This window comes from Vanessa tameamea, chromosome 3 (genome assembly GCF_037043105.1).
Source record: "Vanessa tameamea isolate UH-Manoa-2023 chromosome 3, ilVanTame1 primary haplotype, whole genome shotgun sequence".
Lineage (NCBI taxonomy): Eukaryota > Metazoa > Arthropoda > Insecta > Lepidoptera > Nymphalidae > Vanessa > Vanessa tameamea.
The window spans coordinates 8,714,295-8,729,647 of record NC_087311.1 but is presented as its reverse complement, the minus strand read 5'-3'; the positions used below and the strand labels follow the sequence as shown (position 1 = coordinate 8,729,647).

General features: G+C 30.8%; 4 non-coding genes across 4 annotated transcripts; 3 read left to right on the top strand and 1 right to left on the bottom strand.

The window, feature by feature from the left end:
- The first annotated feature begins 2,337 nt into the window (after positions 1-2,337).
- Trnay-gua (transfer RNA tyrosine (anticodon GUA)) lies at positions 2,338-2,426 on the top strand. Its single transcript is given in 2 exon segments — positions 2,338-2,374; positions 2,391-2,426. It is a non-coding gene; the product is annotated as a tRNA-Tyr (tRNA).
- An 8,030-nt stretch (positions 2,427-10,456) lies between these two features.
- Positions 10,457-10,543, bottom strand: Trnay-gua (transfer RNA tyrosine (anticodon GUA)). The gene is given in 2 exon segments: positions 10,457-10,492; positions 10,507-10,543. It is a non-coding gene; the product is annotated as a tRNA-Tyr (tRNA).
- Positions 10,544-13,061: 2,518 nt separating this feature from the next.
- On the top strand, positions 13,062-13,150 carry Trnay-gua (transfer RNA tyrosine (anticodon GUA)). The gene is given in 2 exon segments: positions 13,062-13,098; positions 13,115-13,150. It is a non-coding gene; the product is annotated as a tRNA-Tyr (tRNA).
- Positions 13,151-14,529: 1,379 nt separating this feature from the next.
- Positions 14,530-14,615, top strand: Trnay-gua (transfer RNA tyrosine (anticodon GUA)). The gene is given in 2 exon segments: positions 14,530-14,566; positions 14,580-14,615. It is a non-coding gene; the product is annotated as a tRNA-Tyr (tRNA).
- Positions 14,616-15,353: the final 738 nt, after the last annotated feature.

The following is a 15,353-nucleotide window of genomic DNA, read 5'->3' as shown; positions in this document are numbered from 1 at the left end:
CTGCTAGCTTGTTTTATTATATATGCCTAACATAAAGGACAAGAGTTATTGTCAAAGCAATCAGTCACTTAAGCGACGCACAGCACCGGTGACTTGCGGTCGGTCGAGCCATCGATCTAAGTCCGCGACAGTTTGCGTGCCCTTAAGTAATGTAACATTGTTCTGTTACCATTATATATTTACGTGTTGCATCCAAGATACATTTATTATCTACTAAAAGATAGTCTGCGATTCTTTAGTATACAGAGGTTGAGGAAACATTTGTTAAATAACAACTGCAGTTCAATTCCTTAAGAATTCACTTCGTATCTCACTCGTGAAATGTTGACAACCGAATTTCGGTTTTGATTCGTAACAATTTTATAATTATTATATAATCACTAGCTGAACTCGCTTCACACGCGCGGAATTTATAAAACTTTTGAGTGCATTAATTTGATTAGTCGAAAATGTAATGAGTTTTATATTCCTTACTTAAGAAATGATTAATTCAACGTCCTATCCTATAAAATCCTCAAACTATCCCCTTACCAAATATCATCTAAATCGGTTCATCAGTATGTATGCGTGAAGACGTATAGATATAGATAGATATAATCGCGTTATATGATTTACCGCTCTTGAAATCATTATCTTCTTGAAATTAAAAAATGTTATACTCTTTTTTTGGTGGTGCCCTGTTTCATGCACACACAGTCTGGCAAAAAATCAATAGTAATAATACTAGAGGTTTAGCCTGGAGAATTAAATATTCCATCAATCTTTATTATATTATCGAGAGCTATGGGGCGCTGTGTACCATGGGCTGTGACCTACTTGCTGATCCTCACTATTTTGTACGGAATCCCATGGGAAATTAAATTACATAAATAATATGACATTATTATACAAATCGCAGGTATATAGTAAATAAGACAATTAATTTATAATCTACTTCAAAAAATATTTTTCTATGTGCGTTTATGGGACTCGGGCAGGGAAGAGAAGTTCATCATCTTAGAACTCCGTCGTTTACGTACCGATATGGATTTTTTTTAATTTTTTATCTTACCGTTTTTTCCATTTAAATTAAAAGAAAAATTCACTTAAATTATTACATTTTATTATTTCTAATGAGATCTGACTATTTAACAGACCATGTAAAACTAAAAGTTACAGTCCGTCCAGTTCTGGGTTACCGTGTAAAGACTTCCTCTCCTATTGTGGAGAACGTTTTAAACACTAAACACCACAACTTGCGTGTACGCTTAAAGAGATTCAAAGTGTTGTGTCTTCAATTAAAATCTGCATTTTTATCCTTCACTTTTTTTTCAAAACTCCATATGTTGGCGAAAGAGAGGTCTATACCAAAATTATATTTTGATCATAATATTCCGTTTGTATTACAATATATGTAAAATTAAGGTTTTTTACGCTCAACAATTTAGTTACACATATTTTATTAAACAAGCGATATGCAACCAAGTAAAAAAACAAGAATACAAATATAAAACGAGTGTGTTTACTATTTATTCATAGTCTGCTTCCTCTTCCGGTAAATCAATAAATTTACAATACATTGAATAAAACAATTTGTAAAACTGTACAATATTTACTTTACAATATATAATATAGTACACGTAATTATATACATAAATCTTATTGTAAATTTATACATCGCATTGTCTTAAAAATTTAATGTATTTAAAAACATTTTTCGCATTCCACCTCATTAAATAACTTTTCTTAGTACTTCTGTATATTCTCTTTTATATTAAGACGTAATTTTATACGATTTGTTTAGTTTATTTTTTAATATTCAATTTGTAGTTATTTACGCCGTTAATGTTAAAAATTGTAAAGTACATTAAAAAGTAATTATGATCGAAATATATGTAATTGAAGAAAGCAACATAATATTTCCTTTCAATAATGAAGAATAAAAGATAACGTCTTAGTCTTAATATTAATATAATACTTTGTTCGATAAAGCGAGCATCGTTTTTGAATGTAGGTTTGCTTAAGTCAAATCCTGCAAGCTAAATTCGAAACATGCTTTATAACCTACGGCGTTGAAATTTTTCACCTTGCGGCATTTCCAATGCCAACGCATTTTTATGTTAAGCACGGATTGATTCTACATCCTGGATTTGCTCGAGAAGAAACTATTCCTAAAGCTAAATAAGCTAGTTTTTTCAAATCGGATTTCACTATAAAATTATTAATATTAAGCAAATGTTAACACATATATATATATACAGACACACATGTAAATCCTCCTTTCACTTACGCGTACGACGATCCATTATACAACTGGTAAAGATACATATGTCTTGTAAAATGAATGAAATAGTCAAGCCTTCGATAGCTCAGTTGGTAGAGCGGTGGACTGTAGATATCCGTACGTTGTAATCCATAGGTCGCTGGTTCAAATCCGGCTCGAAGGATTCTTTTGTCATACCAAAAATAATATACAAAATATGTTAGTAACAACTGAATAATGATTAAAATTAATGATTTAGATTGATACTATAAATAAAAATATTTTAGATTTAATTCTTATTTATTGCAGATTTGCATTGACTGTACATTGTACAAGGTACCGTTTGCATATGATTTATATTGAATTTTCTCCATTATTGACACATTCAAATTAGCAAGCATTGTGTCTTCTAACTAATTATTTATGTACAATAATTACGAAATCAAACAGATAAGAAGTTCTGATCTGTAAACGACGGGCCGTCATCTGCTAGACGAGATCTTTTATATGAAGCTCTGAAACAACGCGGAGGCGTCGAAGCTCACTTAAGCCTTTTGTTCTCTAATTCCTGAGATGAACACTGCTTGGTACGCGTACACTGCCGTGCATTGCCGACGCAGGAAACGTTTTTATTAAATAAATAAAACACAATTAAAAAAAATACAATTACATTCTAAATTATTTTTTATTTTACATCTACATATTAATAATAATATATTAAAAACATAAAACAACTATATATGAAAAAAAACATAATTAACTCTAAGTCGTTAAGTTTTCCGGATGCCATAGTATGTTCTCAAAAAATATATATAATTTTTAAACTCACAAGAATATTTTTATTGCCTTTCCTACAGTGTACAAACACCATAAGAGCCCCGTATTGTCTTGACGCCATCAGTCACGACTCGACGAGCGAAAATTGTAACAATGCTGGATTAACAGTTGACGCCTTTATAAATATTCATTTTAGGAGTATTAAATTCGAGGGCCGTTTTGGGAGTTTCGTTTTGTTTTAGCGGCAGATGTGTCGACTATATTATAGACACGTTTTAATCTCACGTATCTTTCAAATTCAAGTTAAAACAAAGCGTTTTCAAACTTTTACTCAATACCCGAAAACTCATACAAAACATAAACTAAAATAATTAACGATAATAATAATAATAATCTTATTTTATTTTATATAAATATTGGACAACATCACATACATTACTCTGATCCCAATGTAAGTAGCTAAAGCACTTGTGTTAAGGAAAATCAGAAGTAACGACGGTACCATATACACCCAGACCCAAGACAACATAGAAAACTAATTAACTTTTTCTACATCGACTCTGCCGGGAATCGAACCCGGGAAACCCGTACCAATGAAAACCGGTGAACACACTACTCGACCACGGAGGTCGTTTAAATAAAATGTATTCATTGCGTTAAATAATACAAAGTATATTTTATATTATAGATAAGGCACTATTTGCATGTAAAAGCTAGCTAAAAAACTACACTCTATAATAGGTAATGAAGTCAACACTACCCATAGTGAGGTAGCGAAGCGCACTATCGTGGTATCTTCATGCTCGACCGAGTGGAAGCCTTCTGCTTCATCACACAACAGCTACGCACTTCGCAAACTAAAAAATTTAAGCTACCCTCTACTTTTTCGTTTTTATTTTTTTATTTTAAAAGTGATTTTCATTCTTATTTATTTTTTAATAAATTAGTGGAATGGTCTAAATTAATCTTCAATATCAATATGAAAATATATTAGTTTAAAAAATTACAATGAGAAAAATATATAATATTATTAATGTAATAGAATATTCTATTTGGAATGACTTCAAATCATTTCAAGGACTTTTCATATTTTCTTTATTAAAATGAATAATAAAAATTAATGAACTTTAATGATATTCTGAAAATAATGCTTTATTTATATAGTAAATTTTTTCATTGTATACAAACGTGTAATAAATAAATATCATGAGGATATCTGTATTTGTTGGATCCACAAATCCGCGTTGGAACAGTAACACGGAATAGGCTTCAAAATTCAAGAGGCGAGTAGACTGCTACTTTACTACTTTGCGTAGTAAAACGTAATGTGTGAAGCAATACTCATTGTTTATTAAAATAAATATTAGCACTGAAAACGATTATACATATTTATTACCACTTACATTGATTCATGACACGAAAAACATTAAGAGGTATTGTTTACAAATAATTAATCGACGAATACAACTGCGCCTGTTGATATTGGCGTAATAACTGCAATACCATATCCATAGAAATAAATATATTGCTACTAAAAAGCCACAACGGCAGCAACCTAAAATATATTCTATATACATAATTATAAAGTTCAAAATATTTTAAAGTATTGGTTCAGTTGGATGGGCAGTTCTGAACGGTCGTACACGGTGAATTTAAAAGGATATTAATTTTATTCATTGGGAAATAGAGAATATATTGGCTTGGATTAGTTTAACGATTTTACCAATTTTCATAAAGCTTAACTAGCCTAATGGCTATTGAACATTGATCTTTATTATCAGCTTATAAGGTTTATTTTTGTTTGTTATAGTATCGTAGTATAGGTAATAATAGTTAGTGTCACACAACGGGTGATACAGGGTGGCGGACACTGTGCAACGCGTGCCCGTGAATAATACGTCTCTAACGGGCGATTAACGTCAGACATCAGTCGAACCGTTTTTACGTTGCATCCGATATATATCGAAGCTTATAAAAACAAGAAGTCATCATAAACGAATGTATTCAAATTTAAATTTAATATATTATATAAGTAATTTAATACTTAGGTATGAACCGGGATGGCAGTCATGGAACGCTTGAATATCGTGGATTTAAATCTTGGCAAGCTCTACTCATTTTCACGTTTTGTGTTTGTTATTTTATCGTGTGTTCGGCGTTGAAGGCAAATACCGTTCATATTGCGGGCGAAACTATGGGATGTCATGACTATCCCAAAATCGTATACGTCAAATTAACGACCTCCTAAAAATAGTCAATTTACGTAAATTTTATAAGCAAGTTATTATTTTTTTAATTTTCGTTAATTCGATATCATATGTATACGTTATGTAGTCGAAAAACTTGATTGTGAGCAAGCAGGTTAGATTATGAACCAGAGAGACACCCGAAAGTATTTGGCTGCAACCGTTCCTTCGACCTTACTTTTACTTGAGAGACTTCCTACTTTTTCTTCCTCTTCTATTATTATATTATAAAAAAATATTATTTTATATTACTACAACTATTAGGTACTATTTTATTGAAACCGTATTTTAGAATAAGTTCTACACAGTATGATGTATGTTAAAAGACATTTAACCATCCAACTATACTAGTTTTACAAAGTCAAAGATTTTTTTTATTGTAGAACTATCATTCTCCTTCTTTAATCGTCAAAAATCTACCAGTCATTCGGATATAAATACTTCAGACCTGAGAAAACTGGCACAAACAGCTTATCGACTTTTGTTTTCTTAACGATATCTATGGCTTATCATAAAATAAATAATTAACTTTAACGTAATATATAATATATATATTAATATAGCACACTATTTATACCTCACGTAACCAGATAACCATTAGCCAAGGATTAAAGTAGATGCCAAACGGTAAATCAATGAAGCCTGTCTAGTCAGGTTAATCAAATGTATCCACTGGGGTTTAGGGATATACACTAGGTACAGTCGGGAAGTTAATTTAATATTTATAAATAAAAATAAAAATGTATTCTTAAATCACATCACAGTTATAAAATAATATTTCATATTTGAAAGAGATTAAAATTAAATAAATGTACGTACAACGATAATATGTAGAAAAAAATGTTACTCTAAATTATTAAAATTCAAATGGTGATTGTAATATCATATATATCAGTTAAGACATAAAAATTAATATATATAATTATTTTAGATATATTATGTTTAATATTTCTCAAGCTTAACACGATAAAATATATATATAACAATATAAAATTAATTGTAAATAAATAATATATATTTTATAAAATTGTGCTCGGCAGTTCGCATCGACATGAACATATAAGCGCATTCCTGGAATTACTGCGCGTTGTCTGAATATTGCTTACTCAACGAAATAAGCTTAATGTTACTTTGATCGACCTGAATACACATAGGATAAGCTATGGCTATATACTTCAACATAACATATGAATCGAATTCATATAACACATTACTCAATAAAAAAAATATAAAGATTAGAAAAAAAACAAAGTTATGGTTGGTAAATTTTATTTGTAGCTCTGATAAAAATAAAATATATTATAATATATTATATATAATTACGAAAATTATATAAAATTTCTTTTTAAACGTTTTAATCATTCGGTGTCAAATCTATCGCACCTTCTTTATCATTGGTACACAATTGCCTTATAAAATCCCAATTCGCCGACAGTGAAAAATCGTAGTCATCGTTTGAACACAATTTTTATGGGCACAATTTCTTTAGCATAAATGTAAAAATCGGCCCGTCTTTATAAAAACATCTCTTCAATTGTCATTCATGAGGGCGGCGCGCGTATTTGTCACCCGCCATGTCGGCCGCAGATCGCGTTCCAAATATAAAAATGCAATTTTAAATAAAAACTCGTAAGATTCGAACCCTCATAATAAAAAAAAAATGCTCTGCTAGACTTGCATGCAAGGACATTGTTCATGTTATGATTTTTTAATGTAGATTAAATATGAAATAATTATATATGTAGTCGAATGTCGTAATCGAGATTGCTTGTATTGTTTATTGCAACAATGATTAGATCAAAAATGAAATATAATTATAAAAATGAAATTATTTTTTTAAGTATTACGTGCAACAAAAATTTACTTTCGAAATATTTATGTTTATTACGATAATTACAGATTTCATTGTACAAAACATATAACAAAAACAAACAGATATCATTTTATCATCTCAGATGCAATTCCACAAGCTTGTTTACGAGAACTTCAAGATTTGTTTCTGCATTTAAATAATATCACTATAAAGAAAGTTTACAACGTCATTAGGAAAACAGGCAATATCAAAAACCAATACAATCGTCAATAAATTTTACAAACGAAATCAAACACAGGGCTTTCAGGGAGTACCGCCGATATGAATTTGGTATTCACTACGTCGTCAAGAAGACATCAGCGGCGAAATATTATAATAGCATAATGGTGTCAGGTGGTGTTGTTCTATGGGGCTCCTTCTCTGTGTATAAACTTGGGAGGACCAATGTTTTATTTTATCGATATCGATATTTTAGATTACCATAATATTCGATTTTGTATATTATTTATTTAAATGAGTAGAACTACAAGGTAGTTTTACCCTGCCTAAATTTAAAATTAATAAAAAATCGACAACCTAACAATAATGTATTTTTTTATTGTAAAATAAAAAAAAATACAAAGAAAAACATTATTTCATCTATAAACATATTAACATCTTTATAGTTTATTAAATATAATTTATGTATTTATATTATATTGCACTCCACCAAGGAAATATTTAGATAGTTACAAAATACTTTAAAATGTTTCTAAGATTTATTGCTATAGCTATATATTATACCATATTTTTTGAATAAAACAAAAACCAGAACACTTTCGCAGTAAATTTCTTAAATGCTATATATTTTTAATTGGTATTAAAATAGGTAACATTTGAATAGCGTTATAAATCCCTTGCTTTAATACCAGATCAATTTATCGATACATTTAAACACATCTCTAAGCATACATACCTTCGGCGACACAGCGTCGCTTGACACGATGCGTACCTATCGTAAGCGGGTTTAGGCTCGTGATATGAAAGCGAAGTGACGTCACAAAATTCGACTGGCAAACAGTAACGAAACTCTGAGATCTCTCAAGTTTTATCGTTCGTCGGATTGTCGTGTGCTTAGTTTTATTGCACTCTCGGTGTTTAGATACAACCGCTGCGGTGTGAATTCCAAATAGCTCCGAATATTCATGTATGAAAATCAACGCGTCGAATTGCCAGAATTCGTTTTATTGCTGTTTCCAACTATGGAACTATTGTACTGTACGGCCATAAAACTACCCAGAAATAACTCACCTCTTTATACCGAGCCCCAATGCATTGTTTACTTTAATAATGATGATTGTCCACAATGTAAACGTGCCACATGAAAATGGCAATTAAGAATGAAAAATGATCATTACCGCTGTTATAATTAAAAAGCCCTGACATGTTCTTATGACTAGTCACTCAGACTTTGATTAATATGGGTTATGACAGTTCTTTGTCATAAAAACTGACACGAATATATTCATTTTACCGTCGTTGGGCAAGTTGAGCTATGAACAAATACGTATCATTACGCTTTCGATTTTTCTTTTTTTTGTAACTAATTAAATTCATGTGCTCATTTGGTAAATGACCAAAAAAAATTATTGGTCTTAGTTATAATTCTTAATAATGCAAATATTGTAATAGTATTAATAAAAAAAAAAACTACATTGTAAAATAAACATATTTTATTATTTTACGTAATACAAAAACATTTTATTCTTTGCAACGATATGGTTAATCCATAGCAGTCAAGTTTAAATCGCTGCAAACGAAAATGTCAGCTTGTAATCTATGTAATTAAGTGTGTGTCAGGGCGGGTTTACTCATAGTCGAGTCGCGGGGCTTTGACGGGTAAGTATGAATAGAAACTCGGCAGCCGTATTCAATAGATTTTATCATTTTTAATTTTTAAGTAGCTAATAACAACGTCTCATAGGAAAACTGTAGTATGTAGTAAGTATGAAGTTTTACTATGAGACTTGAGACTACTTCATGAAAGTTTATGAAGTTTTACTATTTTATTTTTTTATTTTATTTTATTTTTACGTACTTCTTAGTATTCCATAAATTCGCCAATCTCTGAGCAGGTTTGAAACTCTGAGCAGTTCCTGATAGTTGGGTGCAGGTTTAAGCCCATTGCAATGCACATTAACGCTCACTTTCGATGTTCACGTTGCCCTCTCTGCCTGGGCAAATTTGGAAATGACCTGTTAGCGCAGCTTTAAATATTCTTAATATCAAAATTACTGCAGTTCTCGAGAAGTCAAGGTCAGTAGGTTTCAGATAAATTTTTTTTTTAGATCCCAATTGACTGTGGAATTAAACAATCCTCGAACCATCAGCGTTAAGTAAACCGATACTGGCTGTGGGAAAAGGTAGTACGACAAATGGTAACCTTTTAGTAGTTTTGGGGTTAAATTAGACCAGATTTAGCCGGCCCCAGCCGAGACTTTGTTTAACAAAGACTCTATTTCAGATACAAGTTGGTTCCACTTTTCCACGACGACTGAGATATATTAGCGCGGCCGATATATAAGGTGTTTACGGCGCTGTCGTTTACCTTTCAATGAATATCGCTGATTTGCAACATATCATTGATAAGCAGGAATTGACGAATTTTAAATCGGCGTATCCATTGTCGACAACGACCTTGATGCTCGGATCTGCCAAAAAGCTGGTGATCCAGTTGCATAATTTCCCATGAAGACCATAGAAATGAAACTTCTAAAGAAGCGCTTTGTGTCATATGCGATCGAAGGCCTTCGATATATCCAAACTGGCAACTGCTAATGCAAAACTACTATTTTAATGTTATAAATAACGAATCCAGTGAGTACGAATTACAAGATTATATTTAATGAATAGCTATTTAAGTAATGTATCATAAGACCAAAAATATAAGAAACAAGGGAAACCAAGAAACGTTTTATTATAGTTTATCGCGTTAATTTATGCACTGCTTAAATACAAGACTAAATGAGCATATTCAACAATGTCAGTAGACGTAACACCCTCGAGATTCGCACAGAGTTCGCGAGTTAACTCTTGTTAAATGAATTATTTCCCGCCGAGGTGGCGCCTCTATTGACGGAGCAAACTTCGCTAAATAGTTTCGTTCCCACTGCTATTATTGTTTAGAAACTGTCGCGTAACTTACTGACAGACAATGCTGACTGTACAATTTAGTTGCGTGTGCTTCGGTAGATAATAGAATTGAATACGATGATACGTGTCAAAATATACTGTGATGATTACTTATCGCACATACTATATCGTTGAATAATAACAAATTTGTAAGACTTGGCTTTCGATAAATACTACGCATCTTTTTAAAAAAATCTTCACAAAAAATCCTTCGAGCCGGATTTGAACCAGCGACCTATGGATAACAGTTACATCAGCTACAGTCCACCGCTCTACCAACTGAGCTATCGAAGGTATAGAAGACAGTGCCATTTGTGGCAACATGTTACATACTGATTATGTAAGCAAAAGTGAAAGGTGCGCTCTACTTTATACGAATATTTACACGATGTATACACTAAAATACCAAGTATAATAAGTTTAAAGTATTTGTTGAACAATGTTAGTATATTATTATAAACCAATAAAATAACATCCACTGGATGCATTTACATACGGCAACCGTTAATAAAAAATCTCTGTTGTATTCAAAATTAATCAATAAATAATGAAATGTTATAATAATATAATTAATAATTATAGCTTATTGGCTAAAAAAATCAGTTATTATTATTACTTATGATATCCTCCGGACCCATTTAATCTACGGTGGCTATTAGAAATGGAGACTGTGGCTAACTGCGCAGGAGATTTTATAGTGCTCAAGTGTGAACGAGTCAACGTAGACACACGAACACTTCTAGAATCCAAAGAGATAGCCATCCGATATATCCAAAGACGGCTTAGGAGCAAGGTCATCGGATTAGGTGCTTTCCGAGGTACAGGAGGGTGTTGACACTACCACAGATTTTTTTTAAATTCGTGACAAGGAAACTCTATAGTTTTTTAGTAGCTCAACGTGATTTTTAATCCAGGTCTTGCAGACGTGTAGGTTAGCCAGTAGACAATCACGTCAATTTGTTGACATAATGTCATTTGTTTTAATGACATCATGTCAACAAATTGACATGATGTCGAGGACTACTCACACATCACACTTGAACCAATACTGATTAAAACGCTATTGTCCATTTTCTGTGATCTACAATAATAACATAATTATCTGTCTTTGTACACAATGTTGCAATAACTTAATATTTCTTTGTTCAATCTTAAAACTATAATTATTATCATTAAACAGATATTTTTAATGATGTAGATGTTTGATTTAATTATATTTGACTAGTTTGTTGTTGTTGAATAGTTTGTTAAATGACGATTCAAAAGTGCTTGTAAAAGCCTACGTGAGTAAAGTATATTTTGATTATTTATTATTATCCCGCAGTCATGAGTAAAATAGTAACTATTTATATTTTTTTATTTTCTTTTCAGTATATGTTATATTCTATAGTAGCTTTAACCGCGCGAAATTTGTAAAACTTTACTTATAGCACACAAACCATCACTATACATTTTACCCACTCAAGGGGTTAATTGAAAAAGTAGCTCATCTCAAAGTATCTCCTTCATTAGTGTTGCACACACTAATAGAAGTTAAAATAAAAAAGAATAGTGTATCTATTCTTAAATAAGAAGTGCAAAAATATAAACTATTTTTGAGTCATCGTGCTTAATAAAGGATAACAGTTTTTTAGAAGCCAATTTTTTTTTCGATATTTTAATATTCTTACATCTATTTGTTGATATGTCAATTTAACGATCCATGATTTCGTACGTTTTTTGTTTATGTATCGTATGGTTAAAGAGCTTTTGAACAAAAAACTATGTATAATACCTACATTGCACTTGTATGATTTCGGTATGTTTCTGTAACATCAGACGTCCGATAATGAACAGTTTGTTTATTATTCATGTTGAGGGCCAAACATCTTCCAAACCTTATCCATATTTATGTATATAGATACAATGACAATAATTATATAATATGTTTCTTTAAGATTATAACATGAATGATTTGATACGCATTTCAATTATAATCTGTTACAGACATTCTCTGGAAGCAAATCAGCTTACCACGTTAACCTGCAGCGATTCCCAATTAATATGTTAATGTAAGAATATATTCGGGTTAGACGGTGCACGTTGCATTGAGCGCAAGATGCAGAAACTCCCTCGTTCATATTCATAACCGTTATAGCTTATGCGTTTAATACTTTTTGGAATTAAAACAATTAATATAATAATTCAGAAATTATTAATTATTATTCAATCATTTTTTATTCCAATTAATATTAATAAATTAATGTGTGAATTTGAATTAAGAAGGTCAATGTTATTTATCAATTTATCGGCGTTAAATATTGAATATTTTTATTCAATTAATTATCTTTCTCGATATTTATTGGATTTTTAAACTTATTTGAGATAATATTTGTATCAAGCTGTATTTTTACCATAAATATTGCTCAAGATGTTTCATAGCAGGCGACCTTGCAATACTTTTGTACGAATTTTTTTTCGAATGTCATTTAAAAATGTAAAAAGTATTAAACCTCAATATCAATATTCACGAAGAATTATATTTTATCTGTTTAAAATTATAATTATATATTTTTTTAATATTTTCCCAGTAAATGCCAAAACTGGGATGTTTTAAGCAGAAATCTAGTTTAAAAATTGAAATATATATCTTCCTATTAAGTTAATTTCAATTGATCTTTATTTTATTATCGAATAATCTGACTTACGTTACGATAAAATTATTGAATTATGTTCTATATGGCCAAACAACATATTATATAACTGGTTACATAAATTAATTATTCTCATTAAAAAAAATGTGTTGATACTTAATTTCACCAATATTCATATACCTTCGATAGCTCAGTTGGTAGAGCGGTGGACTGTAGATGTTCATAAGTTGTTATCCATAGGTCGCTGGTTCAAATCCGGCTCGAAGGATTTTTTTAAACTTAAATTTTTTTACAACACAATTTCTAAAACCGTTATGTTTGTAACGTTTTTATTATATATATAGACAGACATACTCAGTCTTTAAACAAATCTTGGAGATTCCACTGAGAAGATCTTAATAAAATTTTGTGATTTTATAGCTGAGTTTTGATCCACCAATAGATATAATTCCACTTCCACTAGAAATAATGGTATTCACAGGAGAGGCAATATGGATTAGTATTATTGCTCCTTATTCAAAATCAAATAAATATGTAGGTAATACTTTGTATTTAAAAAAAATTAAATTGCTATGAAGTAAGCTTGAACTCTAAACAAGGACATATGCTAATTTTTATGCCTAACACACTGACCAACCCTTAAAATACGAGCAAATCCGCGGGTAACAACGAGTTTCAATATAAGACCAATTTCGTAGACCTACGAAATAAAACATCATTATGAGTTATCGGATATTATTGTTGTGCTTGCCATTATTTCAGCGGTATTTTAGTATCTCAAAAATAAAGTTCATATTTTTAGATTAAAAAATTACGACTTCCATAAAAACTTTCAACCCTTATTTCAAACCCCTTAGTGGTAGATTATCTAGAAACTCTTAAATACGTATCTACACATTTTTGATCAGTATCCCAAAAATAAAGTTTCATGTTTTTATCTTAAAAAATGACGGACTTCTATACAAACTTTCAACCCTTATTTCACCCCCGTAGGGATAGAATATGCAGAAATACTTAAATAAGTATCTACTCCTTTTTAATCAGTATCCCAAAAATAAAGTTTCATGTTTCTACCTTAAAAAATTACGGACTTCCATAGAAACGTTCAACCCCTATTTCACCCCTATAGGGGTAGAATTTCCAAAATTAGTGGGTGTCATGATATTTTAGTTTATAAATGTACAGCCTAAAATAAAAGTTTTATGCTTCTAATTCTAAAAATGACAATACTTTCAACAACTTACATCCTTTCATCACCCTTTTCAACCCTTTACAGCACTTTTTTCCAAATAAAAAGTAGCCTATGTCCTTTCTCGGGCTCTACTCTATTTGTGTATCAAAATTCATTTAAATCGGTCCAGTAGTTTTGGCGTGAAAGCGAGACAGACAGACAGAGTTACTTTCGCATTTATAATATTAAGTATGGATGGATTAATATGATATTTGTTCTGATTATATTAATTTGAAAGTAACAATTATACTGGTAAATATTTGATTCACCTTTATCAGAAATCTTGTTACTTAATTTTTCGATGAAAGTAATATTTAAATTATCACGTTTTAAGTTGTCATTCAAGATATTATGTAACTGATTATTTGAAATAATAAAAAATCATGTTGATACTTAATTTTGTCACAGTTCATATACCTTCGATAGCTCAGTTGGTAGAGCGGTGGACTGTAGAAAGCGAAAAGTAATCCATAGGTCGCTGGTTCAAATCCGGCTCGAAGGATTTTTTTGATACTTAAATGTAAAACTACGTCAATTCTAAAACCGGTATCAGTAAAATATTTTTTGTATATAGATTATATAGGTATATATAGATAGACATACACAGTGTTTGTACGAATCACGGAAACCGCAGAATAGACTTTAATGCAACTTTGTGTTAGTATATCTCATTAACTTACAAGCTTAACTAATAAATACGTTTATCGTTAGAAGAAAGACTGTTCGCAGTTCTTGCTTATTATTATTCCATATACACATTATGGTGTAGGAAGATAATTTATGAATAAAAATCCTAGTAAATAACCACAATAAACGGAAATGTCAAGTCGATCAAAAAATATGTGATTAAAAATAAGAAGAAATCATATCAAGTGCGATTTAGGTGAACGGTGGACCTACCAATATTAACAACCTATATGGTGTTTGCCATTATGAATTGAAGTTAGATTGACTGGCATTGTGTATCTAGAAATTCTACGTTCCTTGGTAGATAATTAATGTGGGTAGATATAATAAAAGCTGTAAGAAATATTAACCATTTCTTACAACGCCAATGCGCTACCAACCTTGGCAACTAAAATGTTATGTTCCTTGAGCCTGTAGTTACACTGGCTCACTCACCCCACACTCACGAAACTGGAACACGACAATACTGAGTACTGCTGTTTGGCGGTAGATTATATGTTGAGTAGGTGGTACCAAGTAAAACCAGGGGCTACTGTTGTAGTATGTTTTAAAT